Source organism: Muntiacus reevesi, chromosome 10 (genome assembly GCF_963930625.1).
Source record: "Muntiacus reevesi chromosome 10, mMunRee1.1, whole genome shotgun sequence".
NCBI classification, from domain to species: Eukaryota; Metazoa; Chordata; class Mammalia; order Artiodactyla; family Cervidae; genus Muntiacus; species Muntiacus reevesi.
In genome coordinates, this window is record NC_089258.1 from 27734987 (window position 1) to 27761902 (window position 26916).

At 40.8% G+C, this 26916-nt stretch overlaps 1 protein-coding gene across 7 annotated transcripts in view; it reads left to right on the forward strand.

Annotated features, from left to right (window-relative positions):
* The window catches only part of ZNF462 (zinc finger protein 462), a 151058-nt gene that overhangs the window by 17251 nt on the left and 106891 nt on the right, over positions 1–26916 (forward strand). The window contains exon 1 of one of the 7 annotated variants that reach the window (XM_065946673.1): positions 5760–5886. The exons of 4 other annotated variants lie outside the window; for them this stretch is intronic. The gene's annotated coding sequence lies outside the window, so the exon portion shown is untranslated. Of the gene's footprint in view, positions 1–5759; positions 5887–11497; positions 11707–19431; positions 19571–26916 lie in introns of those variants that run through there. 2 more of the 7 variants (XM_065946672.1, XM_065946676.1) reach the window with 2 other exon arrangements.

A 26916-nucleotide genomic window follows, 5' to 3' on the forward strand; every position in this document is an offset into this window, starting at 1 on the left:
TCATCAGATACATGGAGCAGTCACCTAAAATTAGCCACACCTCCTAACCCAAGTGTGGGTTTCATGTTTATTTATGTTAAGTAGCTCTAAATTTCACCAAACCCGCCTTTCTGGGGTCGGTTTTGTGGGGCTGGTAGAGTAGAAAGAGTGGTTGTTGGGGCACATTTTTATTAATGGCAGAAGCTAGGCCTTTCATAACTATGATACTCATATATAGTGTTCTATTTCAGTGTGTTTATAGTTAGAACTTCAGTGTAAGGGAAAATTGTACATTGCGACTCCTTTGTGAATTAAGGAAGAATAGCCAGCAAGCACTATAAGGACTTGGACTTCCAACATGGTTTAGGTCCATAGATTCCTAGACCTTTTACCTTTAGACTGCTGCTTGACTCTGTACCCCCTGGGTTGAATGCTGAGGTTGACGGATGCAAAGAGTTTCTCTCAGAGGTTTGAACCCTGTGAAACGGTGCTGGTGGGTTTTCAAGGAGCCAGCACTGAGCTTTTATTTTGTAGCAGTCTGGAAGGGTATAGGATCACCCATGGTGACCCTCGTCTGCGTCATTCCAGGCAGGCCTTGGCATGCTCCGGCAGATGAGTAAGGACGAGGGCAATTGGCAAGAGGACCTGCTGAGTTCATCTTGCTTCATATCTCAGGAACTGGCCTGACCTTGCTCCATCATCAGTGTTTGGGCACTTTGAGAAACACTGGAGCCTCTTTGAAGGGTTCTGAAGATTGTGTTGGGAGCAGTGTGCCCTCATGCTGGGAAGGAACATCTGACTCTAATGCAGAGATCCAGCAGAAGGGAAGCCTTTGCTATCAGTGTTTGGAGGCCCCTGAAGACCTTGGCAGTGAGGGCCAAGATATGTAGTGGGAAGAACTTAGGCCACAGAGCCAGTGAGTAGCTCTGTGACCTTGAGTGAGTGATTTAATCTCTGATCCTCAGCTTCCTGATCTGGAAAGAAAAACTCACTTTGTAAGCTTTTTGTGGGGAATAAATAAGATCGTAAATGTCAGCCTCTGGTGCACAGCCTGATACATTGTGGGCACATGAAAAATACGAATTCCCTCTTCTCTTACCCTTAAGTTTTTATAGAACACTCATCGTAGGTAGGGCACTGTTAAACAGTGACTATTTGATTAGGAGTCAGAACACACTTGAATCCACATGAGATTCCTGTGAAGGGGCTCCTTGAAGCTTGTCCTGGTGGGACTGATACACATTTAGCTTCTTGGCTTTAGGAGCTGAGCAGTATCTTTTATGACATCGTGACTTTTAAGAGCCAGTGTGCTCCTCAGTGAAACAGGACTCCAAAATCTGGTAAAAGGCAAGAAAAGTAGCCTTAACCTCTGTTTGCACTTGAGCATTCTATGTAATAGATTATTTATTAAATTCCTTCGATGAGGTTCTGGTGTTTTCGTTTTGACTAACTTCCTGAAAAGAGAAACCTGATGTTTTCTAAGAAGAGCACTGATGGAAGGGATTTGGGTATCCAGAATTCAAAAGATGGCCCAACACGGGTGACTCTTACGGGCTTCTTTTCTTTGATCTGCAGCCTAGAGTGTCATTCCTTAGGTTGGTGCTCAAGGAAGCCTTGTTGACTGTTTCCCAGGGAAAAGACCTTACTTAGTTAAAATTTAGCCGTATCAACTCAGAAGGCCAACCACTGGTTTGTCTCATGGTCAGTTACTGAATGGAACCAGCTAGAAGCTGCAGAAGGGCAGGTGCAGGCCTTTCAGAGTGCCTGGGCAGATGTATGTAATCAGTAAGTATGGGTTGAGTTTGTTAACCAAGTCTAGCACTTTTCAAAAGGTTGTATTGCTCCTAAATATCTTGTTCCCCAAACACATCTAGCTTTCTGAAAATAATCATTTTCTCTTAGTTGCTTTTAAGCTGTGGTGGCTACTGAAAATCTCCTAGACATCCAGCATTCAATTTTAGTAAGTGGAGTTTTTTTAAATGGAGATTTGGCACTGACATTTTAATTGAAAAGTGAGAATTAATATAAATGCTTAATCAAGGGAAACTGCCCAACTGCTATGATCTATATTAAATATGTTTTGGAAGTAAGAATGTGTAGATTGCAGTCTAGGTCAAAGAAGCCAAAGAGAGTTTGATTGTTGGTAGTTTCTGAAGGCTATTAATTCGAGCATGACGGTTTACTGGTAGGATCCTAAATGACTCTTCAGGCCGTTGTAAAGTTAGATTTCATAGAATTGAGTCTGACATTGGAGAGGAACCGTTCAAACTTGGGAGTACTCAACGATTCAAGGCCGATGGTTCTAGAGGAAATTCATTTGTAGTTTCATGTGCAAAAAGAAGACAGATATTTTCCCAAGACTTTATTTGGCTTATCAAGCCTAAGTGGATCGCAGCATGTATTTCATGGAAGCTCAGGGAATATAGAAAAGTTATAGAGAGAAAAGATGAGTATGCAGTGTTTCCTATTGTTTAACAGAATTGGAAGAATGAAGCAGGGGAACCAGGATAGTAGTCATGCCCTTTGAAGATGGTCAAGTAGCTTCAGAAAACATGTTTCCTCACCTTGGTCTTTGGTCCCTGAATATTTAAACCACTGAAAGTCTAGGGTGTGCAGAAGCCTTCTAGGTATGAGGTGACCTTGCACCATTAGAGAAACCCATGAATCCTGTTAGTTCCAACCTCACTGAAGGACATATTCTGAAGAGCCAGCTCATTAAGCAAGCTTTTGAAGGGTGTGCGCTGCAGAGCAGTTTCCTGTTATTTGGTTAATGGTTGACCTAGTTCTATTGCCATATGCTTCCTGGAACGCATTCTAATATAAAGTATGTGTTAAAGCAAGACTAGGATAATAGCAGGAAAGTCAAAGCCTTTCTGAAGCAGATACCATGTGAATGTTGGCCCAGTGAAGGCAGAAGAGTGTATGAACAGAAAATGAAAAGACTTCTCTTCATGGTCTTATTTTCTGGTTCTGATTTCAATCCTCCTATTGCATCCCGGTCTATTCTCAGGAGTTGCATTTTCCCAGGGTACCTCATACAGAAGCCCTGCATCTGTGTCCTTAGTTATTTCCCATGCACGCGAGGCTAAGTTTGACATTGAAGTACCCTGAGAAAAGTTGTTACTTCAAGGGAAGATGTGATTTGATGTGGCTAAGGACAGTTGATTTTATTCTTGTATTCTTATTTCTGTTTCTGTATGGCCAGCAAGGGATTAATCCATCTTTTGGTCTGAAATTTGGTTGAAATCCAGTCTAACTCTGAGACTCCTTTGATTTTTTTTTTTCATTTTACCTGGACTCAGCAGCCTTAGTTGGTTCATTTAGATGGATAAGGGAGCCCACACAACCCCCGGGGGCTGCTGAGCAAACTTTGCACCAGACACAGTGTTTGTTTTAACAGCTTCAGAATGTGAAGAATCTGTGGGTCTCATGTGCTGAGTGCTGGATATTTGGGTGGTGGTGGAGGCGACTGCTGTTCTTCGTTGCTCAGAAAGCAAATGTTTGAGGAACCACAAACGTGGGGAATCAGGTGGGAGGGGGTGCACAGGTCCTTTTAAATTTGTTTTTTGGTTTTTGAATCACCATTAATTGTATAGAGCGGTGATTCCTAAAAACTGGGCTGATCTTCAGAATCATTTGGAGAACTTGGAAACAAAAAAGAAGATTATTAAAAATAGGTTTTCAGTTTCTACCATCGGAGAGGGATTTAGTAGGTCCGGGGTGGGACCCCAGAATGTGTGATCTTTGAAGTCAGGTTTAGGAACCACTGGTGTCGGAAATTCAGTATCATTAGGTTGGCACAGAGGAGAAGCAGCCGCTGGTGCTTTACTGTCTCACATGCAGGAGGTAGGAAAAGGAAAAGAGATGCTGTCAGAACTTGGTATTTGTAGCTGCTGGTAATTTGAGCTATGGAATAGGCTTTCGTCTTTCCTTCCCCAGGATTTCAGTACCTCCAGGGCACCTTAAGGGTACAGTATACCAAGTGCTTTAAGTTTGGGGAAATGTCATCTTAGTGGCAGGCTACTTACTATGCTTCACCACCACTATATCCCCCATCCCCCTTCCCCTCCCTCCTGCCATGGAGGCCATGTTAGCAGAGTATCTGTCATTCATCAGTTAAATTGGATGCAGTTTTTTTTTCATATCAGTGCCTTTAGCAGAAACAAATGGAAGTTACATTGTGCTGATTTCTGTATACAAAGAGATTGCTGCTGAGCCATCTAATTAGCTATGTGTGCATGTTTTCTCTTAACAATGAAGAGATGCACCTGTTGGCCAGGGATTTGCTCCATATGACTGTCTGCCTGTCCTGTTCCCTCTGATATTGGGCCACAGCTCACTGACCCATTTGTGAATCAGAATGACCTTGACTACAGGATCACCCTGATCTGGGGTCTAGTAATGTGCCTGATAAGTGATAGATCTTCAGTGCTTGGTTGGTGGATGAATGAATGAATGAACCAGTTAAGTAAACATTGTCCCAGACAGAGAAGAGGTAGGTTGGAGAGAAGATTCTGCTTCAAAGCAATGTGTTTGGTCAACATAACCTTTTCAGACTGTTTCTGCATTAATCTCAACAAAAAGGAAGATGCTCCTGTTGCAGAATTTGACCAATCGGACACTTTGGCTTCCTGAGAAAAAGCAAGGCAATTATTTTTCTTTCTCAAAATTTTATTGGAGAGTAGTTGATTTACAATGTTGTCTTAATTTCTGCTGTACAGCAAAGTGATTAAATTATACATATATGCATATTCTTTTTCATCATGGTTTAGAACAAGCTATTGAATATAGTTCACTGTGCTAAATAGTAGGACCTTTATTGTTCAGGAAAATTATTTGTTTTCTTTATGGTGTTTGTCTCCAAAATAACCATCACCACTATGGCAGAAAAGCCCCTCACACATAGAAGAGTGACTACAGAACAAATATTTTAAAGATGTTTGATGTTCTTCATTCTTCCTCTGCACTTTGAAGGTCTTCTCATGGGGAGTGAGAAGCAGGTTGTTTTATTTTATTTCTTCCCCAATTATTTGTATTAGCTGGAGGCTAATTACTTTACAATACTGTAGTGGTTTTTGCCATACATTGACATGAATCAGCCATGGATTTACGTGTTTTCCCCATCCTGAACCCCCCTCCCACCTCCCTCTCCATCCCATCCCTCTGGGTCTTCCCAGTGCACCAGCCCCGAGCACTTGTCTCATGCATCCAACCTGGACTGGCGATCTGTTTCACACTTGAAGCAGGTTGTTTTAGAAGTAGCAGAGAAGAAACAGTTGAGTAGAAAGAAGAAAGTTGAATGTCTCTTCTTGACGGTCATTTGTTAGGAACCGAGAACAGTGGTCATGGCCTCAGAACTCATGGTCATGTCCTTGGCATGCTTAGAAGCTCCAAGAATGGAAGAGAGTCTCTTCAAAGTTATTTTGAGGAGTTGGACACTACCTACCCGGCTTCTAACGCTTACCCAAGTTAAGAGGTTGAAGTGCCTCCAAGGCTTTAAGTAGCAGCTGAACATGTGATCTTGTTAACCCCGAGATGTTGCTGAGCAGTGACTCAGATCACTGTGGCAAGCGATCCTGGCCCATTCCAGCTGCTCCAGCAGAACTCAGCATGAGGTCACCCTTCAGGCATATGGTACAGAGCTCATGCCCCCATCAGGACTTTAGAACCAGGACAACCTGATTTGGCTCTTCTGCATGAGGGACTGCTATTGAGGACCGCTTCGTGCTTGGGACCCATCTGATTCCTCGGTGGTTCCAGTTCCTTCCTGCATCCTTGGCCCCCTCTGAAGACACACCTGAAGACACAGAGAAGATGCCAGACAGAGTCAGGAGTCCTCACAGCGCTTTGCTTTTTGGATGTCTTCTCATCTAGATAGATGGAAGCTTGTGTTTGCCCCTGGAGAAGGTAAAGTATGTTCAAGGTCGCCTGACAAATGTGCAATGCCTGTTTGGAATCAGATAACAGCCTTGAACCATTTGGCTTTTACTAAATACTAATCAACTCATACCCAAGGCGCTGGCGTGTTGGTCTTCTCAGGAGAGATGACTCATGGAACATCTTCGATTTTGTACAAAAGACAGAATGGGGGGTGGGGTGGCAAGAAGGTAGCTGAGTTGGTTTTCTCACCAGACCACCCTTGAAACTTTCTCTGCCTTTTCATGACTCCAGTATGTTTGTGTAAATCTGAAATTATTTTGAAGCTTGAAACATCTTTCTGTTGAGCCGAGTAAATGTGTGCCTGTTTCGAAAGTTGATAATGACTCAAGGGTTTCCAGCTCTCAGGATTCAAGCCACTGCATGTTGGCAGTGACACTGGATCCCAGTTTTATAAATAAAATGCTGGGGTGCCGCCTGCAGGATCCAGACATAGTCTGTGAGCACATTCTAAATCTTGACCCATGGGTACACAGCAGGTGTCAACTACAAAAAACAGGAGATGATAGGGTCCAAAAGGAAAAAGGAGTTCCTGTCTTTCTGCCTTGAATGTCAAGTCACTGGTTATATTCAAAGGGACAACATCTCAGGCTAGAAGGGGCCTATGAAATCATCGTGGCCAACCCCTTTATTGTGCATTTCTGGAAAGGCTATGGTGATTTGTCCAAAGTCCATGATGTAAGGAGTTAGCTAAGAAGCCTGAGATGGAACTTCAGTTTGCTGTCTAGATCATCTATGCATATTCCCCTACCATAGTGCTGGCAAAGAGCGTCTAGTTCTTGTGCCAATTTTGATTGATTGGTGGAGACTGCCTGGAGCCCCACTTGGAGGAGTCTGTGCCTTGTCTGGGCTTGTTGGGAAAGAGTGTGGAGATGAAGCCAAGAAGGAGAAGCCTGCAGGAGAGGGGAACTCCTTGATGGGGCACTTCGTCATAGTTGCAAGTATGTGTTTTAAAGTCACAGACTCACTCCCTCCCAAACGCCTACTATCTCAATTCATCCTACCCTCCCCTTTCCCCACTGTGTCCACAAGTCCTTTCTCTGTGTCTGCATCCCTGGTCCTGCCCCAGCAAATAGGTTCATCAGTCCCATTTTTCTAGATTCCATATCATACTTGTGTTCAGTCTTGTCCGAGTCTTTGTGACCCCATGAACTGTAGCCCGCCAGGCTCCTCTGTCCATGGAATTTTCCAGGCAGGAATATTAGAATGGGTTGCCATTTCCTACTGCAGGGGATCTTCCAACCCAGGGGTGAAACTTGAGTCTCTTGTATCTGTTGAATTGGCGGGTGAATTCTTTACCATCACGCCACCAGAAAAGCCCCAGATTCCATATATCTGTGCATCAATGCTGTCTTCTTCTTTTTTCTTACATGTTGTCCACAGTTTACCTTTCATTGCCAACCTGCTGGAAGGGACCCCCCAGAATATCTACATTAAATCCCCTTCCCTCTGTAGATGGTTCAGAAAGGTTGTTAACTTGTCCAGGGTCAAACAGTTAAGTTGCAGAAGACAGCCAAGCTAAGATCCCTGGGTCCTGACCATTATGGTTCCAAGATATTACCTGATAGTCTTCCTACCTGTTACTTGAGATTTTGAAAGTAGATGGAACCATAGAGATAATTTATTTAATCTCATTTTATGCCAGAGAAATGGAATCCAAGATCGAGCACTTGTCCAATGTAACTAAGTTGTTAAGAAGCACAAAAACCCTCTAGATCTTGAGGAACAAAGACAAATCCACAGTGTACATTCTGTTTCTCTCTCTTTCCTTTATTTTAATGAGAAAAATTAACTGTTTATCACAGAATCCACCGGGGGCGTGATTGCCTTGCCTCATATTGGAACCTGTAGATGTTATACTGTTAGAATGACCAAACTGTGGTTAAAGAGGACTTTGGAAGTTATTCTTTAGTAGTTGACGTAGTAAATTTGGAAGGAAATCTTTGGTCATAAATCTTGTGATGTGACCGACCCCTCACGAGGTTTTAAATATAAGTTTAGAACCCCTTCTGCTGCCAAAGATTAGCTGTCATTAGGACCAGTGGTAGGTATAAATGTGCCTAGGAATTTCAAGAGCATTGTGAGTTTGTGGCTTTCAAGCACAACTCTAGGCAGGCAGGGGAGTGGTGGTGTATAGATGCAGCTTTGTTTATCTGCAGGGTGTGGATCATCGACCACCAGAACTCTGCCATCGTTTTCCTGTGTATGAACAAAGTGTGATAATACTTTGCCCAGAACCAGGTCAGCATTTGGCGGGGAGGGAGCTCTGTTTCACAGGCAGTGCAATCTGTTAACATGTAATTTGAGATCACCGCTATTGATAACAGAATAGCAAGGGCTCTGTGATTTCTCATGCAGGTGCCTCCATTGGCCCCTCTTGGCTGGTCTGGAAAACAGCATCCAGGCTTTCCTATATTTTAGCATCTTCAGCGGCCGGTAGCTCCTCTTAAGCAATGCTGCAGCCGGCTGTTCCCACTGGCCATCTCACATCTATCCCTGTTCCTACTGTGTTAGCCAGTGAATAGGGAAAGTCATCCAGATCTTGGTATTCAAAAGAATGTTGACTCTCAGACCTCTTGGCAAGTAGGTGAGGTGGCCCACCTTGGTGCTTTTGCCCTCTGCTAGAACATTTCCTTTAGAAGCATTGCCGCTTTTAGAATCATCAATAAAAAAACGTTTCTTTAGCTCCTTCTGGAACAGCCATCTAACCTTGAGTCTTTGTTTTGGAAGATAATGGTCTAATTTCTGCACAAACCCGGGAAACAAACCACTCTTAATTTCTTTCCCTCCCAGTCAGTTGTTTCAGCAAAATGATCCCCTTTCACTTTAACAAAAAGATTCCCTTTCTAGCTTAAAATATTCCGGATATGCTTTAACTTGCCTTGGGGTCATAGCACATGTCTTCCAGGACTGATGAGTCTTGTCAGTTGCCCCAGGGTGAGAACTTTAATAAGCAAATTGCACACACCTGGTTTTGCAAAATATTGGCCTAATGGGGCACCTAGGTGGAAGTCAGTTCTTCCTCTCCCTCCACACACACCCTTCCTCTGCACCCCCTTTAAAAGAGAGGGCTCAGAAATTGAGCCTCCCTGCCATTTGTCTTTTAAAACTTGCCTGTCTCTTTGCTCCCCTGTTCGGATTGTTAACAGGCTCAGGTTGTTGCTATCTCTGCTGCTGTCTTTTGGATTTGAAAGCCATGCCCATGATGGGATATGGTATATGGAGCGGACAGTCTGGTTAAAAGGGAACAGGGCTGGCGAGCTCTTCTTTGTCAGGCTGTCAGCCCCTGCTCCGCTCTTTGGTTTGGGGTTGGCCCTTGGTGCTAGCATAGTATTTCCTGGCTCAGACTCTTGGTTCGTTGAAGAAAGAGAGCCTGGTAACCCGACTTTGAAGGCTAGACACCAGACTGACTTGTATGTTACTCATTCATTTTGTCATTGTTTCAAGCGTTTACTGAACGTTTGTGCTAAATGCTGGAGATGGACAGAAAGACCAGCTCCTGTCTCCCAGAAGCTCATAATCTAGTGCTTCTATCTCCCATAGTCAGCAGATGTAACGCATCGCCACACCTCGTAGGGTGCGCTGTCATGAATTTTCTTTGACTTCTGTGCTCTCTCTCCTTGCTGAAGATAAGCCCCTTCAATAAAGAGATTGGATGTCTTTCTTGTGATCTATTCTTTCAGACATGTCAGGATAGCCAGGTGATCATAATGCAGGATCACTTTCTTAAGAAGCTGCATGTGGCATTGATGTAGAGGTATATTCATACCAGTGAATGGACATCACCCTCTCCTTGAATGCTTTATGCTCTAGACTGGCTTCTGCATTGACTGTGTTCCTTCTGCCCTCCTTCTAATATGCCTATAGCATTCTTTGCTGTTGTTAAGTTGCTGAGTCGTGTCTGAATCTTTTGCCACCCATGGATTTGTAGCCCACCAGTAATCTTAGGCTAGGCTAGGGCAATCTATGTACATGTCATTGCTTGACATTCTGCTAAAAGTTGATAAAAATCTGGTGACGGCATGCAGTTCTTTGGGCAATTAAAACCATATATAAGGCTTCCCTGGCTCTGAGTTGGCTGTGGATGACCTACTTCAAGTTTGTTGTCAGTCTGTATTCCACCCTTATTTGCACATATGTACCTCAGAAATTCCAGTCATCACCCCAGCAACCCCTGAAGTACCTCTTTCAAGAACAGTGGAGATCTGGTTTCTTGGTTTGGAAGAGTTTCCCAAACATCTTTAGGAAAATTTGTTCATCTACTTCTAGAGTCCCTTTTCAGGCATGTAAAAAGCTGCTGCTGCTAAGTCACGTCAGTCGTGTCCGACTCTGTGCGACCCCATGGATGCCAGCCCGCCAGGCTCCCGTCCCTGGGATTCTCCAGGCAAGAACACTGGAGTGGGTTGCCATTTCCTTCTGCAACGCGTGAAAGTGAAAGTGAAGTCGCTCAGTTGTGTCTGACTCTTAGCGACCCCATGGACTGCAGCCTACCAGGCTCCTCCGTCCATGGGATTTTCCAGGCAAGAGCACTGGAGTGGGTGCCATTGCCTTCTCCGATATAAAAGCTAGCACACTAGCACATGAAACAGTTCAGTTAAATATCGTATCTATATTCCACAGTTGTCTGTGTCCACAACCACAGTGGGTATGCATTGTTTTATTATGTGATGAGGCTAAATGCTGTTTGTGATGAGAAATAGTCAAGACTTGGGGCTACATTTTGGCTTACCGTCATTGTATGGGTGAGTGTCTCAGGCTGGCCCAATGTGTCCAGGTCAGAGGGCATGTGCTTTGCTATGGAATTCCAGAGGTCACTCTGCCTTTGTCCTCGACACCAAAGCTCATGTCACTTGCATCATGCTGTGACATGAAACAATATTGCGTCGTAGGGAGTGCATAATGGGGCTGTGTTGTCCAATTATCATGAGATTACCAAATACTTTTGCCTGGAAACTTGCCAGCAAGAGTGAACAGAGAGATGCCCCAAGCCACTTTCTCATCTTTATTCCTGAAGACTAAATGGCATTCCTAATATCCTCTGTACCTTTCTAGTTAAGTAAAAGGATGAGGCCTTTTTTTGTTTTGGACAAAGAATGTGGCTAGTGCAGGAAATCCAGAATTTTTTTAAGCTAATTTGATGAGAATTAGTTTAAAAAGTAAAAAAGGTGGGACAGAGAATAAACTGGCTCGAAAAGGAGATGATGGATTTCTAGGAAATGGGAGATGGAGATAATTATCGTATTGAAGAAAAGTTCTTGCTGGAATAAGAGTACTGAAGTAACAAAAAGAGGCAAAAGAAAGCATGTTTTTTCTAGCACACAAACTATGAAGCCCATCCTTTTTGGTACTGGAAATTCTGACATTTCTTGACTTCTCTCACTTTCTTGATTTTTTAATTCCAACATTGAATTCCCAAATCATCTTTCTTCATCTCTGTGTTTTCATTCTCCCTGAGTTATCTGTGTCCTTGGAAAGTTTAAAAACAAGTGGTATTTTTTTTTTTTTCTTTCTCTTCTCTCTTGGCGGAGACACACAATGGGCTGCCTTTCCCCTTCTCTGTGGAAAGAATGGAAACAGAGTCAGCCGCCAGCGGAGCTCCATACGGATTGACATTCCTTGCTTCTGCTTTTGAAGTTAAGATGGTCACGAGAGAGAAAAATATTTTCGGTTCCAAGCCTAAGAAAAGGACATTCCTTTCCATCTTGGCACTCTTGTTTTCATGGTGTTGATTTCTCTGCGAATCATCTTTGGTCCCGTTAATACATCACATCTGAAAATGAAATCACTTGTGTAAGTTCTTTTCCTCACCACACCCTTGATTATAGACAAGGTGATGTTTTCTTAGATTTATCTGAAGTTGCTTAAGATATATTTTCCTGGCTTTTTTTTTTTTAAACCCTGGATCAGTTCCCATTGTTGATCAAGCACATTCAGAGTTTTCCAGAGCCCTGTGAGACCCATCCGTGAATTTTGTTCTGTTAAACAAGGAAGAAAAAGGGGGGAAAAAGTTTCATTTTCACCTTGCTGTAGAGAAGGGAATCTCAGAGGAATCATTTTCCTTTCAGGAAGATTGGGGTTTGTAGGTTAAATTCCACATTACACAAATTCCCTGATGACAAAGAAGCCATGGGATCAACAGTCTTTCTTCAAAATGCATTTCTCTGTTGAAAGAGGAGGGGATTCCATTTGAGGCTGTTGATTAAGACATGAAGATAAGGTCTGAAATTGGTGGTGGCCCAAGGTCATTGGTAGAACGAATGGGCCATTTGAAAATTATTAGCAGCTGGTTTGATAGAGTTGTAATAACTACAGCTGTGTGAGAAAATCCACGCACAAGATATTTGGAATGTCCCCTTTGAGGTCCTTTCCTATTGTTCTAGAATGATCCTGGCATCCATTTAACAAAAGCGCAGCTTCAATAGAAGATTAAGTAGCTTTATGCATGAGCATGTAATACAGGCTTTATTTGCTTTGGATTTTGGACCATCTTTGTATTTTTAAAATTTTAACTTAAAAAAAAAAATTTCTGGCATTATTAAGCCTCTCACACAACCCCATATATCCCTGTGTCCCACACATGAAACCATGACTTCAGAGGCTCACAACATTTAAGAATTTTAATGGCTTGCTAAAGGAGTTCTCTTTCTACCTAACATTTTTTATTAAGAATATTTAATTTGTATCAAAGAATTTATGGCGTTTAATTTGCCAAGCTCCGAGGCAGTGAAGAAGACACCTGAAGAGATGATGCTATACTTTCTACAACCCTTTTCTTAAAACACAGTGTTGATTTCTGGTTTTATACAACCTGATAGATCTTGACCTTCGTAGCTGGATGCAGGTGCACACACATGCATTCATGTATGTGTGCCTATATAAAAATTTTGGTCTGCAGAGAAATAACGCCTGTTTCCTCCCTGTGTCATCTGTACCTTGCTAACCCAGAGACTTGACAGGGAAGAGAAATACAGAGCATTCCACCCGCTTAGGAATTCCACAGCCGTGAGTCACCCTGGCCCTAGGGTTCTTGCCTCTTTGCCTCATCCTATTCCTGCTTTCAGAGTCAGAGGTCTGGATCTCCAGTTCTTAACTCTGGAACTGGGAAAAGAGGCAGAAGGTGATACAGCTGACATAGTCTATTCCTTATCTTAGAACAAATTTCCAAAATACGCTACCAAGGCAGTAAAGTATGGAAGTCAAGTACATGTTGCCTTGTGTGTTGATTTGCTGAACTCTTCATAAGTGAGACTGAGGGCTTTCAGCACACACTATGTAGCATTTGTTCTCCACCACAACGCTATGAAGCATATGTGCTCTCTTACCCACAAAGGTCAAGTGACTTCCCCAAAGTCACAGTTGGTGGAAAGCCAGGACAAAGTCCTAAACCTTGCCTTCTGACCAGTCCTTTCCAGGACACCATGGATGACTCAGCCTTGAATGACAAATGCTTTGTAGGCTTTTAAAGGAAGTTGAGGATATTCAGGAGACATCCTCTAACCTTGTGAGAATGTATCATTGTGGAAGGAAATTGCCATGTTCTTCATAGAATAGTCCACCTTGGAGACAGTGACCCTGATGGCTTGCTGTGGCTTATATGGAATGGATTTTGGTGATGATTAAAGACACGGTAAAGATTTGATAAGACAGCAGATGCCTACTGAAATAGTAAACAGTCCTGTCATAATGGTTTCTCTTTGCCTTCACTCAGAAGAGATGCACCCCAATTCATTCCCAAACTAATGTGTTTTGTTAGTTAGGCTCTGATGGAGAAGTGGAAGGGAAATGTATGTGGTACTCAAGAGAGGGCAGGCCCTATAGTTTCTAAGGGCCAGATGACCCACCCTGTTGTCTAATCTTCACCATTATTATTCAGTGGATCCTATTTAGCAGATGAGAAAACGGAGGCTCAGACAGGTTAAGTAATTGTCACGTGGTCACATCTGTGTTAGGTGTCAATGCAGGGATGTGAACGCAGGTCAACTTTGCTCTTTCCCTTGGGCAGTGCTGGTTCAGACTTCTCTGAGATGGTTGAAAAACATGGTTCTGGTGTTTCTGGAGGACCAAGAAGTCCTTGAAAACAATGGCTAAGAATTACTGGTGACAGACCACATGTCCAAGTAGTTTTTATGTATTACTTCACTGATCCTCATTTAATATTATAATTCTACAAATAGTACTATCTTTTTTCTTTTTTTTTTTATTTTTTTTTCTTTTTTATTTTTCAGTGGGTTTTGTCATACATTGATATGAATCAGCCATAGAGTTACACGTATTCCCCATCCCGGTCGGAGGCATAGAGAGGTTATACAATTTACATTAAGACCAAACAATAACTAAGTGGGTACAAACTCAGGCAAGTGTGCTCTGAGCCCATGCTGGATGCTGCTAGACAGACCAATTGCCAGGTTCAAAATAGCCCTTGTTGGCCCAAGGTATTCTAGCTCTGGGGTTGGTGCATTACAAGGCCAGCTTGACAATATATAGGTAGGGAGAGTGTGCTTTAAGGCATATCTTTGTATCTCTATTCTTATAGACGATATCAAGATGTTATTTCGGTAATCCATAAAACTTCATGTGACAGACTCTCCTTGAATGGAAGAGATCCCTAACTGGTTAGTCTTAAGGAGAATGTAAAGATATGTAGAGCTGTAAGTCAAGGAAGTGATGTGATTAGATTAGCATTTAAAAATCTTTTAGTCCAGATGTTCAGCTGCAGTAGAGGCTTCCTCAAGGTGAGTTACAGTGAAAACTCAATTGAATAAGTGCTTTGTGTTCAGACCCTCCTTGAAGGTTGTCTAAGTTTACATTGTCCAATACAGTAGCCCTGAGCTATTCTGAGCATTTGAAATGTGCCTCGTCTGAATGGAGATGTTGCTGTAAGTCTCAAATAGACTAAATTTTTGAGACTTAATGGAAAAAAAATGTAAAATACCTCATGAAAGTGTTTTTGTTATATGTTGAAATAATACTTTTGGATATATTAGGCTAAATAGACTATATTACTGAAACTAATGACACCTGTTCCTGGCTGCCAAAAAATTTAAAATTTCTATATTCGTGGCTTGCATTTCTTTCTTTTTGACAGTGCTAGTCTAGGTAATTTCCTTGCTATCTTGGAAAATACATGAAAATGCCATTATCCTATGTTGATGGAAGTATTATAGCTTGATGGAGTATCTCTGAGTACCATCCAGTTAAGTGTTCCACCATAAAGACTGTTGCTTCTTAAAGTTCTTGGGTGATAGTCTACACCTTCATTGGCACTGTTCTTTTTAAAAATGCAATTAAAAAATACAAATTTTCTTCAATCATTGAAGAACTAACTCTTCTTGACAGTGTTCAATAAAAATAAACTTGGACCACACCTCGATAGTTACTCCAGCTGGGTCAGAAAGTGTTGACCAGGTGGTTAGATCAGCCCTCGGAGCGTTAGCTTTTGTCATCTCTTCCTTCTAAATACTGTGTAGGTTTGACCACCTTCTCCTCACCTCCAGTACATCTTCCTGGCCAGTCCTATTTTGTCTCATCCCTGGACCATCTCAGCAGCTGTCTTAGCAGCGTGTGTCTCACCATCCTCTCTTCCTCCCCTCCTCCCTCCCCCAGAAGTCCTTCCTAGTGCTGCCAAAATAATCTTGAGAGGATGTAGCTTTCATTATATCACATTTCCCTGATTAAGGATGGTAAGAGTTCCCTGATGCTCTCTCACTGAAGGGAGGGAGAGAGGAAGGGGCCTGACATTTGAGACTCCATCGATATTCTCTTATTTGATCCCTATGAGATGGATATTTTTAGTCCCATTATACAGGCGAGGAAGCAGTTGACTATCTTGCCTGAGGTCAGGTGGTAGGCGATAAAGCTAGATCCTAACTTCTAGGGTGAGATCCTTTTATCTCTCTTTGCTCATACCTGGGTGAGTTCTACTGACCCAGCTGGCTGCTTAGCTTTCAAGAACATTCATTATCAAACCCGTGGGCCCACTGTGTCCTTTGCTTTCCCAGCTGTTCTCATCATCTTTGTACTTGGAAACTGTACCATATCAGTCCACGCTTCATTATCAAGTGTTTAGAATTCTGTATTCTCTAATTTCTTTTCTGTTAGTCTTGTCCCAACTATATTTTAACTTCCACGAGGGGCATGGCTTACACCTACCTTTTGTCTCCCCATATACCACCTTTTGTACACACCCTGCCCATGTTTCTTTCTTTTTTTTCCCCCAGGTCTAGAACCATACTAGCTATCTAGTAGGCACTCAAGTGTTCAATAAACGCTTGGTGTTGACCAGGCACATGGTCGCTGGTCAATAAATGTGTTTTGGACTCAGTTGAAAATGATTTTTCTTTTAAATGAGGGCAGAGAGCTCCAGGTCAATGATTCCCTTTTCACCCGCCTAGAGGTGTGATGTAATGGTCTTGGCAATGAGAAGATACTTCGAAGCCAGACTTTACCTCATTGAGTTCAGATTTCTCACCTTATCTCAGTTGTGGGATAAAGTGGTCATGACTGGTGTCCCATGTGTCTCCAGGGGGCTAATGGATTATGTTGCCTCTGATATTTCCTGGAGGGATATTTAAGATGTACCTGTTTTGAGGTATAAGATAAAGGGTGCAGTCCCTGGTGAACAGTCTTTGTCTTTCTTGGGCCTCATGGAACAAAACTGAACATTAGATGGAACGGTTTGTTAACTGGGTTCGCTGACTGACTGATTAAAGTTTGTGTTCCAGCTGAACCTTACTTTCTCAATTATTATGGGATGCACCTGCTCCTGTGTGAAGTTCCTGTAGAGAGCTAGCAAAGCATTGCCATTGGGCCTATTTGCTAATAGGCAGTTAGTGTTCTGTGGTCAGTCTTGGCTCTGCTGCTTTTGTTAACGTGCCCACATTATTATGTGGACACATATTAAGTATTTACACACTAAAGTGATCACACACCCACATGTTCCCTAATATGTGGGCTGACTTGTTGGACCTGGGGATTTTTTTCTTTTTTTTTTAAGGGGGACTGTTTTGCTTGTTTATTTCTCTGAAAACACTCAGACTTTTAAAAATCATCTGCAGCTTGTAAAACCGACATACTAATAACAAATATACAAACATTCTAGAAGCTGGAATTCAGGGAAAGTGAAAGTCCTTTTTAACTCCACTCCCAGAGAGAACTTCACTGTGGAGTGTTTGGGGAATATATTTTCTCATTGTTTTCCTGTGTTTATATACTAACATCATTGTTATTACCGTCATTACTTAACTAGCAGGAGACAATGCATTATGTTGTGCAGCTAATTTTTTCACTGATTTATACCTGTGAAAATTCCTTAGAATTTTCCCCTAAGAATTCCTTAAGGAGAAGCACAGGCTTTGTAATGCAGGCCAAGGAGCTGGATGCCTGGGGTGCTTAGCTTTGGAGACAAGAGAGCTTTGCCTAGCTGTACTGAACCTTGACCATCAGTGACCTCATTTCTGTTTAATATGTGGGTCTTCAAAGACATTTTTTTTTTTTTTTTTCAGAAATTCCATAGAAATAAACTGTTTGGAGACCAGTTCGTTCTTTTCAATCCTGACATTTCCCATCCCTCCAATACATCAGCTTCCTGGAATACAGCAGTGTTTCATGAGTGAAAACGGTATTTTGTAAGGACACTCTTCTTTGTCTGAAATTTCATTGCCAGAGGCAGGGACAGTTTAAGGAACGTAATGAGCACAAGGATGTGAAGGGAGGAGGATGAAGGTAGAAACATATCATTAAGTTTCAAAATTTCCAAATCAGCCAGGAAGTCATAAGACAAGGACAGCGTTAAGGTTAGGAAGGAGATGACTTAAACTTGAGAATCCAGAGGGAAACCAGCAGAAGGGTCCTGCTGATCTCCTGGTAGAACAGGCCCCTAATTCCTGTCCATGGAGGACTGGGGCTAAAGCCCATCTCTCACTCGGATGCTCAGCTCATGCATTAACATTCCCCCTGCCCCCGCCGGACACATGCCGTTCTGCAGTCCAGCCTAATTCCTTATTTTTCTAGCTACTGAGACACTTGCTGCCACATTTTGTACAAAAAGGATGCGTGTTATAATCCAAGCTTACATTTTGTGCATGGGGTTTTCTAACCTTGAAAATCTGTATTAAAGTGTTGGGGTGTTGTTTAGTCACTAAGTCATGTCCAGTTCTTTTGTGACCCCAGGGGCTGTAGCCTGCCAGGCTCCTCTGTCCATGGAATTCTCCAGGCAAAAACACTGGAGTGGGTTGCTGTTTCCTTCTCCAGGGGATCTTTCCAACCCAGGGTTCAAACCCATGTCTTCTGTGTTAATAGGCAGATTCTTCACCACTGAGCCACCAGGGAAGCCTATTAGAGTGTGTCTTATAATAAATTTGTTTTCAGCGAGAGGAAGAAGAGTATGTGGGTTCCAGAAACTGGCACGGGCTGAGGTTGAACCAAACAGTCCCGGTTGCCAAAGAATTTACACTGCAGTGTGAGGAGACAGGCAAGTAGGCAGACATGCTGTGTGGGAAATGCTTGGGAGGGTTAGGAACACCTAGGAGGGGTCTCAGCTCAGCCCTGCAGTGCTGGACAGGGCTTTCTGGAGAGAGTGGTTCTCGTTGGGGATGATTTCCCCCAAGTGTCTCCAGTGAGACCAGCAGAAACACTTTGGTTGTCAGTACTGGGGTGAGTGGGGCAAGGGAGGGAGATGCTACTGGAATCTATTGGGTGCAGACCAGGGGTGATGCCAGGCATCCTTCAGTGCCCAGGACAGCCCTCCAACAACAAAATCTGGCCCCCGATGTCAGTGATGCTGAGGTTGAGAGACCCTGGTCCCAAGTGAGACTGAAAGATGAATGCAGTTCTGCGGGAGACAGGTAGTTCTGAGGGAGACGGTTCTTCTGTATCCAGGGGAAAGAGTTATTTTAAAGGAGAAAGCGGGTTATGGTGGAGAATGGTGCAGAAGTCGTGGTTAAGTTACATAAGGAGTAGAAGTATTCTTTCATTGGTCCGAAGAAGGTCATTCCTGACCATGGTGCGTTTGTTTCTGCAGAATGGTAGTTACAAATGCCAGATGGAGAGGACCGAGGGAGAAGTAAGGAGCATGAAAGCAGCTTGTCTGTGAAAAGGGGGAATTCTTGGTAATTACGGCAATTATAGTTACATCTTCCTATATGCCAGCTACTATGCCAAATTCTTTGCAGTCATTATCCAGATTAGTCCCCATGAAATGTGGATTTCTGTGTGTGGCTGAGGAAATAAAGGTTTGTAGAATTTATACATTTGTCAAGAATTCATATAACTTATAAGGCATAGAGTTGAGATTCAACTCTAGGTGGTTTTGACTGTACTTGTATTGTTTTCCCAGGGGAGAATATAGGTCAGAGGGATGTGGGGTGAGTGTGAGTGTGTTTGTGTGTGTTTTGAGGAGGGGTGAGTTCCTCCTGGATAGGAGACTTTAAGATGGGAATGACTTAGCTGTAGTCAGAGAGAAATTGAAATTGCAGACCAGGTGGGCTTCCAGGTGAGGCAGGAAAGGGCTGGTCAGAGCCCAGGTCTTAGAAAGGAGTGGAGCCTGCCTTCCACTGGGGCAAGAGAGGAGGGAGAGGATAGGTACCCATGGACGAGAGAAAGGGAAACAGAGACAGAAGCTGGAAACCTCTTCCACTTCTCAGACTGCAGACTATGGGTAAGTTTGAAACCATGAATTTGCAGGGATACCACTGCAGAGTAGGGAGACAACAGTGATTAAGACATATCCAAGGCTGGGATTCTTCTAGATGGTTATGAGGGAGGGACGTTGGTTTGGGCCTGTTAATGTGATTTCAGGAGGTCATTCTCATAGTTTGCCACCCACTTGCTTAAAATTCCTTTAAGGAGGAGATAGAGTATAGCATCAATACATGGGTGGAGCAACCTGTTGCTTCAGACTTGATTATATGCAGATATAATTGATGAAAAATTATCTTCCTGACCTTAAGACTGGAGTTCCTGAAATTACTGCATAGGGATCATCTGAGATTATTGACTTAAAGAGTCATTAAAGAGTCAAACTGGGTAGAAAATGGAATGCCAGGGTTGGCAGAAGAGTCAATATTCTTGGTGAACTGAGGTACAAACCACTGATAACTAACAATACCTTGCCAGCTCACTCTTGTGCTTGACATTTCATGGTGGGTTTTTAAATGTTAAAGTAATAATGTCTTGTTGGAAAAAAAAAAAGTTAAATTATTAAGTAGAAAGTGTTGTTCACCTGGGCCCACACTCAGGTGAATTATCTGGTAAATATTAGAGACTTTCTTTCATCTTTTCCAATTGTTATGTCTATTTTCTTGCACAAGTGCATTGGCTAGGATTTCCACAATGCTAAGTAATAGTGATGATCCTTGTCTGATTTTTTATTTGAATTTTTATAATGTATTATTATTAAGCATGCTGCTGAGTTTTATGTGTGTGTGTATATATATATATATATATATATATACATTAAAGTGTTTATCATTAAAATGTTTTAATAAGATATATATAAATAGTTCTGGAATTTCATCAAATGCTGTCCAGTCTTTCTATGTTGATGAAATCATTTTTTTCTTCTTTGACTTCCTAATATGGTAGAATATAGGTTTTCTTTTTTGGCTGTGCGTGGCTTCTGGATCTTATTTCCCCAACCAGGGGTTGAACTGGGCCCTCAGCAATGACAGTCCTAACCACTGGACCACCAGAGTTCCCTAGATTTTCTTGTACCAAAATACTGCCTTCCTGCAGTGAACCCCACTTGATCATGGAGTGATATTCCTCTAATGTGCACCTGGATTTTATTGTGAATTTTTCCCCTGATGTTTATAAGTGCATTGGTCTACTTTTATTATTTTTATATTGCTGTTTATTGTTTTGACAGTGAGCTTTGATATTTATGCTACACTGTAGTGTGTTTAGAAATAAATTGGTGACACTCTTATTTTTTATGCTTTAGACTTTGGACCAGTTTAAAAATCATTTGATATACTGAATTTTTGAAAACCCTTCTCTGATTGGGTTTCTTTTCTTGGATTTATTTTGGTAGTGCATATGTTTCTAAACAATCCTCTCCGACACTTAGGTTTACAAATATTATTATGAGTTGTACGTAGTAATTTTTAAACTATATTTTATTTTCATTTACATTCATGGATGTTTTCTGCTTATTATTAATTTTTTATATTTGTGTTTTGCCTTCCCTTCTCTTATTAGGCTAGATAGTGGTTTTTATTTAATTTTGCACAGAATTGCATTTTTAAAAAATAAGTGATTACTGTCAGTTCTATTGTTTTTTTTTTTTGACTCCTGATTTTTTATCTTTATCTTAATTAAATTCTTTCTTGCTCTTTTTCTCGAGTTAAATGTTTAATTCATTTAGTCTTATTTCTTGACTTACAAGAAGTATTATTATTTCTTCATAATTTTCATAGAGCTATGAAATTTCCTCCAAGTACAGCTTTTTTAAATTCCACATTTTACATAATAAGATTTTTAAAGTCACATTCTGTAGTTGAGTTTTTGTTTCTGGTTATCGTGATTGTTTAAAAGAATGTTAAAGATTTTTTTTCCAAGTGTTTGGAATTTCTAGTTTTCATTTTTCCCCAGGTGTTGCTGCAGTGTAAAAAGAAATGATAGACTACTTTTTTTCTATTTGTAATTTATTATCTCTTAATTGTGGCATTATCGACACTTGTAAGCCTCCATGAGCATTTGAAAACATTTGTAAATGTGTCACACTTGCTTGAAATGAAGACGTGCTTCCTGTTTACACGATACAGAATTTGAAATGTATCTCAATTCAATTTTATTAATTCTGTTAATTCTATCCTTAGTTTTCTTTCTCCATTTAACATATTAAGAACTTATATCTGTTTCTTCTTGTATCACCTTTTTTTTCTTTTTCCAGTTGGTGCTATTGGAGGCATAAATATTCATGATCAATCTTCATTGTGAGGTTTTTTACGTAATTTTTTACACTATTAAATCTTCATGTTTGGGTTTCTTTTTTGTGGCCACGCCATGTGGCATGTTGGATCTTAGTTCCCTGACCAGGGATCGAACTTGTACCCCCTATAGTGAAAGGGTGAAGTCCTAACCACGGGACCGCCAGGGAATTCCCTAAATGTTCACTTTTAAACTTTTAGAAATAGAATTTATTTTCCTGTTGTTATTTTCTCTTTCTACTTTTACAAAAATTTGAAGCTAAGCTTATAGGCTTTTTTTTAATCTTAAATATGATTTAATTTAAAGCATGATTTAATTTTAATTGATTTAAATTTAATTTAAACTTGATTAATATTTATCAATATCCCTACTTTTCTTTTCTTGATATACTTTTACCATAATTTTAAAGCATTTGTGTCATTTTGCTGTATGTGTGTCTCTTGTAGACAAAATACATTTGGAGTTTGCTTTTGAATCTAGTCTTGGAATATTTTCCATAGTAGCTGTCCAGTTCACATTTATGGTTTATCTTCTATACTTGATTCTAATTAATTTTTGCACGTACTTGTGTATTTCTATGCACTTTCCTTTGTTCTGTTTTTTACTCCACGGGCTGTGTTTTCTTTGATCAAAAAGAAATTAAAAGCTATGTAGTCAGTGTTTATTTTTATTATTAATTAAATTTTTAACTTTAATGGCTCTGTTTATAAACTCTAGAAAGAATACTATCACATATATATATCCTTCTGTGAGACTTGAGAATATTCTCCCACTTCTGTTTATCTTCTAATGCCACTTCACCCCTACATCTTTATTTTTGTTGTTATGCTTGAGGATTCCCAATTCTTTATAATTTTATTGTTATATTATATGGAATAATTTATTGTTTTTATAATTGTTTCCCTGAAGGGATTGTGGTTTTGTTTTGTAATTATAAATGGATCAGTCTTTGTTCTAAATGTAAGTGGATTCATCCCCGTTCTTGAGATCTTAATTTTGAACTTTCTGTTGGATATATTACATCATTGAACAGACTCTGAAGAAAACTCACTAAGTGCTGCATTCTCTTACCATGTTGATTGGAAAATGTGTTTTTTTTTAAAATTATTATTACTTTTATACATGGTTGCGAATTCAGCTGGGAAATGATTCTCTGATCATTCATTCTCTTTCTTTGTAGACATCCACTCACTTCTTTCCATCATTGAAAGTTACTGTGAAGAACTCTGTGGCTGTCTTGACTTTTCTCCCTGCAATTGACTAAAAATCTTGACTTTATGGAAATCAGTGTTTATCCTAGAAAACTGTAACTTTACCAGAATGTCTCAATTTTGATGATTCTCTGTTATTTTCTTTGGAGCATCAGATATTCCTTTATTTCAAGGAAGTTAGCTTCCATCATGGATTTGAGCATATTTTGTTTTGCTGTCTACTTCGAGAATACCTTTTATCTGTATGTTGGATCTCTGTTTTCAAGCCCTCTTATCTGTCATCTTCTCTGTTTGCTTTCATCTACTTGTCCTTTTCCTCTGCATTTTGTGCAGTGTTTTGAAGACTGTTTTCCATATCATCAACTCTGTTTTTGGTTTGTGGATCTTGCCTCTTATTACTTTAATGTATTTATTGGTTCTGCAGTGATATTATTTTTGTTGTCAGTTTCTTTCTTCAACTGCCAGCTTCTCTTTTATCTCATTCTGATGTTTTATCACCTTATCTTTGATATCTTCTTTTATATTATCTGTTGTTTTATATAATATTCTTCTGTGCCCTGTTCTTTCAAAATAGATTGTTCATTGGTCTTTTCCCTGCCATGTTTCTTTCACTTTTCTTGACCTCCGTTCATTTTTCCCTAACTTATCTTTAATTAGGATATACCTCTGAGAACTTTCTTTTGCCTTGCAAGTAAGGAGGGTAATACCTTAAATTTCCTCCTTAAGTCCTGTTTAATTCTGCTTTCACAACCTGAATCTGGGTGTTGATGGACCGTCTTTCTTCTGTAGCCTTCAGCAATCTACAAAGGTCCTGGTTAGATGCGCTGGTATGACACAGTTGATGAACTCTCTGATTCAATTTTAAATACTGCTTTTGAGTTGAGGGTCCCATAGATCTACTGGTTTGGGGTGGGCAGGTTTTTTGTTGTTGTTGTTTATATTTTCTTCTTTCTTTTCCTTTACTTGAGTCTTTGTTCGTAATTTGAGACATTTAGCCACCATTTTTTTTCTGAAGTCCCTTGGTCAGCTGAAAGCACATACCCTTCTTTTGAGGGATTTTCAAACACATTTATGTTTTCAAATGTTGATTCTTACAACGGATTTAACTCAGAACTGCAGCTTTAGTGTGATAATCAAATAACCACTCCAAGTTTGAAAGTGTTTTCTAATAAGATTTTGTTTACTAACAAAGCTTCCTGTCATGGAAGAGTCTAGGGTCCTCAGGATTTACCCAACTCTTTGTATTTTTTGGATGAAACATTCCAATTCTTTCCTTTGTGGATTGCCACATTCCACTTTAGAAATATCAAGGACACTGTGTCATGAATGATTTGAAATTATTAAGTGAGATGAATATCAGTATCAGCATGTATTGGCCACAGTGTTCATTCTTTCAGAGATATTAGCTCTGTCTTTGGTGGGTGCACTCTTACTAACTTCTGATGCTAGATTCTGCAACTTAGTATTTTCCCAGTAATTGCTAAATAAGAAGTGAAATATTTGCAAACATTAGTCCTCTTCTAGGCTCTTTAAAGACTGCATAGCTATTATCATATTCATTCAATCAACAGCCCTTCTAAGTAGGATTCCCAGTGCGAAGAGAAGGAAACTCAGCATTTTAGCTGGTGGTCTCAGGGAGTGGAAGGAAGAGTTGAGCTTGATCTTAAAACTGGAGTGAACATCAAAATCACCCTGAGGGCTTGTTAAAAATATAGATTGTGGGGCCCTACCCCAGAGTTTCTGATTCAGAGTCTGGAGTGGAACATGAGAAATTCCCTTCTTAATGAATTCTTTGCTGATGATGATATTGCTGGTCTAGGGACCTCTCTTTGAGAATCATTTACTTAAAAGATGAAAATTACGTGGATCTTCAAAATGTCAGTGCAAGTATTCTATGGGAAGAAAAACTTGGACAAACATGGAGATCTCAGCATCTTCCTGATTTCTAAGTCCTTCTTTTCATTATGATAAGGGACCCTTTCCTAAGAGATTTTACAGGGAATATTTGAAAAGTTATAGATTATTTCTGGCCTTTTGGATACATTTAGCTTTTGTAAAAAAGCTAAATAAATAAAAATTTTTAAAATGTATTTACTTTTGGCTGTTCTGAGTCTTCGTTGCTGCACATGGACTTTCTCTATTTGTGGCGAATGCAGGCCACTCTCTAGCTGCAGTGTGCGGACTTCTAATTGCAGTGGCTCTAGAGAGCATGGGCTTCTGTAGTTGTGGCTTCTGGGCTTAGTTGTTCAGTGGCATGTGGGATCTTACTGAATCAGAGATCGAATCTGTGTCTCCTGCATTGGCAGGCAGATTCTTTACCACTGAGCCAGCAGGGAAGTCCACATTTAGGTTTTCATATCCAACAAATGGATAGAGAGATCTGTTAGGAATACAGAAAAATATATATGTACTTAATATATGTAGTATAGTAAACATGGTGAAATATTCTAAGTTGTGGTTGGTTCTAGGACATGATACGTAATTTGAAGTAATGGCTTCACCAATATTCTGGAATTACTGGTCTGAGCCACTTACTAGTTGTGCCACAAGGAGAAAGCTTTCCTGCCAGGCATTTGGAGGACTGACTACTCTTCCCCTTTGTTTAAATGAACTGGCCCTGATATTTCCAGATACCCCTAAGGCTCATTCAGCCAGCCTCTTCAGCGGCTTTGTTGGCAGAGCACATTTTCCATAAGAAATAAGACGATGTTCCTCATGGGGTAGATTTGGCGGGCATAAAGCTACTACATAACCTTGTTCTGATTCCACGAGGTTGGATTCTGAGGGAAGATAATTCAGTGTTATAGCTCTCGTCCTTCTGTGTATACCTTTGTCAGCAACTTTCAGTCTTCCAAATGTGTTTCCAAAGCAGGGGCACACTGCTTGCATGCCTAAGAAGATCTTTGAACAGTCAAACTGCAGACGATGGATTTTGCACCTTTTCAGTTAAGCTCCTGAGTACAGAATTCAGAGTGGAGGAGACACTGGGGGTTATGCTGGAATCTGCCTCCTCAGTGAAGAAACACTCCTGTTAGTGAGAATATATGGAGCATGGACTTCAAGTGTGAATAGCTATTAATGAACTGAATAACATTTATAGAGCGTTTTCACTGCTGATTTCCTTTCCCAAATTATGGAATTCAACAGATTTTTTGTCCCCCTGCTCCAGAGAATATGTTCCAGAAACATTGGGCAGACTAATTTTCCTGAGACCTTCAGTTTCACAGTCTGAAAAATGAAAATATTGGGCCATGTTGGACTAAATGGTTTTTGAGATCTCCTCTCATAATTTATTGTTTCAACATTTTTACAGAAGCCAAGGAGAGAAAACTTTAAAGTGTTAGTCCACTCAGTCATGTCTAGCTCTTTGGGACCCCATGGACTATAGCCCACCAGGCTCCTCTGTTCATGAAATTATCCAGGCAAGAATACTGGAGTGGGTTGCCATTTCCTTCCTCCCAGGGGATCTTCCTGAACCAGGGATCAAACCTGGGTCTCCTGCATTGCAGGCAGATTCTTTACCCTCTGAGCCACCAGGGAAGAGCTTGAGAAAACTCTGCTTCTGTCTAATGTTGTTATATTGTATTGGCCAAAAACTTCATTTGGATTTTTCTGTTCCACCTTACAGAAAAATCCTGAATGACTGTTTGGACCAACATGATAGTTCCTTCTACTGAAAAGGTTTATACAGTTTTGAGCTACAGGGGAGAGTCGTTCCTCCGGGTTTCCAGAATCTTTGCAAACAAGAATTGAAAGGCTTTTTTTGGTGGAGTGTAGGCAACCAGACAGTCTAGTGAAGGCCCAGGTGATGACTCCAAGTGTCACATCAGTTCAGGGGAGCTGAGCAGTGTTAGAAATATGT